At 37.7% G+C, this 3181-nt stretch overlaps 1 pseudogene; it reads left to right on the forward strand.

Moving 5' to 3' along the window:
- The window catches only part of LOC102841188, a 69535-nt pseudogene extending 67196 nt beyond the window's left edge, over positions 1–2339 (forward strand).
- The last annotated feature ends 842 nt before the right edge of the window (positions 2340–3181 follow it).

The following is a 3181-nucleotide window of genomic DNA, read 5'->3' on the forward strand; positions in this document are numbered from 1 at the left end:
TAATCAATGTAATGAAACAAGTTATATGAATTGTTGAATGTGAAACTGATGATGTGCCCTGTAAACTTTCACTCAATCCACAATAAAAACCTTAAATTCAAAAAAAAAGTTGAGTTAAAAACTGAGAAACGATATTTGCAAAAAGTATAACTGACCCAAAGTGTTAGAATATCTATATATTAATCTACTCTCTTCCCACAACTCAAAATAAAAATGATGTTGGATAAGAAATTTAACAGGTACTTCACACAAAATAGGAGTGGTGGTGTAATGGGTTAAGTGTTGTAGTTATACAAAAGGTTAGTGGTTCAAACCCACCGGGTACCCCAAGGGAGAAAGATGTGACTGTCTGCTCTGGTAAAGAGGTTAGTCTTGAAAACCCTAGGGAGGTTCTACTCTGTCCTGTCAGGCCACTAAGAGTTGGAAAGGACTCAATGACAGTGTTTTGTTTTGTTTTGTTTTCACCAAAAGAAACAAAAATTTGAGTACAATTTGTCATTGTCTAGGAAAATTGAAGCTACATTTCCCTCTTAGGAATGAATATACAGAAACCAGTAGGCCTGCTCATCAGGAAATGTATATAAGAATGGTCGTAGCATTGTAAACTAAGGTAAAAACAGAGAACACAAATTTCCATCAGTAGTTATTGTTGTTAAGTGCCATCGAGTCAGTCGCTATTCACACAACTTATTTATCCATCAATAATATACTGGGTAAATAAGTTGTATGCTTTTAAGTTTTGTAAATTGAACAGTTAAATGCAGCAATCTGAATGAGTCTCAAAAATATATTAAGCAGCCCCCCCAAAAAAGCCCTGTAGGGAATGGAAGCAAATACTGTTGAATGACGAAGCACAGAGGAGATTATTATCATTGCAATGAATGGATGGTGTAAAGCCAATGTTCTCCCAGGTAAACTATCACTCAGTTCACAATAAATGCTTATATATATAAAGCAAAATAGCAAGTTCCAGAAAAAAAGTATATATAGTTATAACCTATTAATATAAAACTTAAAACATGCAAAGTGAAGCAGTAGATAATTCAGGTGCATAAACATGTTTGGTAAAAATAAACAGAAAAGCAGAGGAGTAATAAAATGCAAAATTCAAACTAGTTATCTCACAGAGGAAAGGAATGCATAGGATTAGACTGAGGCACAGGGCATTTCAATCTTAATACAACATTCTGTCTATCAAATCAGGTGGCTGATAGTAAGATGCCTGTTACATTATTATTCTTTGTCCCTCCATTTGTTTTATACAATACAATATTATTTTGTATTTTCTCAGTGTTTGATAAAAACAAGAATAAAATTCTGAAGTTATAAGAAATAAATAAAAGCTAAAGTGAATAAAGAGAAATAACTGAAGGTACATGGAGGGGATTATAATCATTGTAAGGAAACAAGGTATATGATTTGTTGAATGTAAAACTGATGATTTGCCTTGTAAACTTTCATCCAATCCATAATAAAAGCCTTAAAAAAAAAAAAAAGGGTGGGCTAAGTATGGACGCTGCCATCAAGAGGATGAGAGAATATGCCTCCAAAGATGATCACAGGGACTTTGCAGGGGAACTTGAAGTTCTTTGTAAACTTGGACATCATCCGAACATCATCAATCTCTTGGAAGCATATGAACATCGAGGCTACTTATACCTGGCCATTGAGTATGCCCCCCAATGAAAACCTCCAGGACCTCCTGTACAACAGCTGCATGCTGGAGCCAGACCTGGCATTAGCCATTGCCAACAGCAACACTGCTTCCACACTGTTCTCCCAGCAGGTTGTGCATTTTGTAGTTGATATGGCCCAGGGTATGGACTACCTGAGCCAAAAATAGTTTATCCACAGGGATCTGGCTTCCGGGAACATTTTAGTTGGTGAAAACTATGAGCCAAAAAAGCAGATTATGGATGGTCCCGAGGCCAAGAAGTATAGGTGAAAAAGTAAATGGGAAGGCTTCCAGTGCGCTGGATGGCAATTGAGTCACTGAATTACAGTGTGTACACCACCAACAGTGACGTATGGTCCTGTGGTGTGTTACTATGGGAGACTGCTAGCTTAGGTGGCACCTTCTAATGAAGGATGACAGGTGCAGAGCTCCATGAGAAGCTACCCCAGGGCTTCAGACTGGAAAAGCCCCCTAAACTGTGATGATGAGGTGTATGAGCTAATGAGCTAATGCTGGCTGGGGAAACCTTAAGAAAGACCAGCATTTGCTCAGACATTGGTGTCATTAAATAGGATGCTAGAGAAAAAAGACCTATGTGAACACCGCACTTCATAAGAAGTTCAAATACACAGATATCGACTGCTTTGCTGAGGAAACAGCTTAGGGCAGACCATCTTCATCTGTATACCATCTGTTGACCCTCATCAACATGAGAAACCCTTGATACATGACAAGAAAACAAGCAAGCCACTGCCTAGGAGATGTGATATAGAATATAGAAGTGTGTGTATATTGCTGTATGTATGGGACCCTCACCACAAAACTCCCTGTATGGATCTGTAGTACTCTAACTAGACTGTGTATACTGTTTGCAGTAAGAATGTTCAGAAATCAGAGTGCTTGTTTGTGATTTCATACGTAATAATATGTTCTTCTAAAACTGTGGACTCATAATGATGAAAATGTGAGAGTACAATTACTGTAACTCAAAGCTTGTTCTTGTCCTAGATATTTGTTATATGTACCTATGGTAGCGTAGTGGTTACAAATTGGGCTGCGAACCACAAGGTCAGCAGTTCAAAACTACCAGCTGTTCCGTGGGAGAACGATGAGGCTTTCTGCTCTTGTAAAGATTTACAGCCTCAGAAACCCTGTACCGGGTCGCTATGAGTCACAACAATAAACTGAATGCTATTTTTGCTTTGTAGAAATACAATGTAAACACTAAAAAAAAAATTTTTAACAAAATTTTACTTGCATATGATACTCTCTGGTGATTTCCACATTCTGTTAGGTCAACTCTCTTAAGAATGGGCACAAATATGGATCTCTTACAATCAGTTGACCAGGTAGTTGTCTTCCAAATTTCTTGGCATAGATGAGTGGTGTCACCAATGTTGTATTGGTTTGTTAAAAGATTTAAATTTGCATCCAATCAATTCCCAGAGCCTTGTTCTTTGCCAATGCCTTCAGCGCAGCTTGGACTCCTTATTTCTTTGATTTGCT

This window comes from Chrysochloris asiatica, unplaced genomic scaffold (assembly GCF_000296735.1).
Source record: "Chrysochloris asiatica unplaced genomic scaffold, ChrAsi1.0 scaffold00035, whole genome shotgun sequence".
In the NCBI taxonomy this organism is placed as follows: Eukaryota; Metazoa; Chordata; class Mammalia; order Afrosoricida; family Chrysochloridae; genus Chrysochloris; species Chrysochloris asiatica.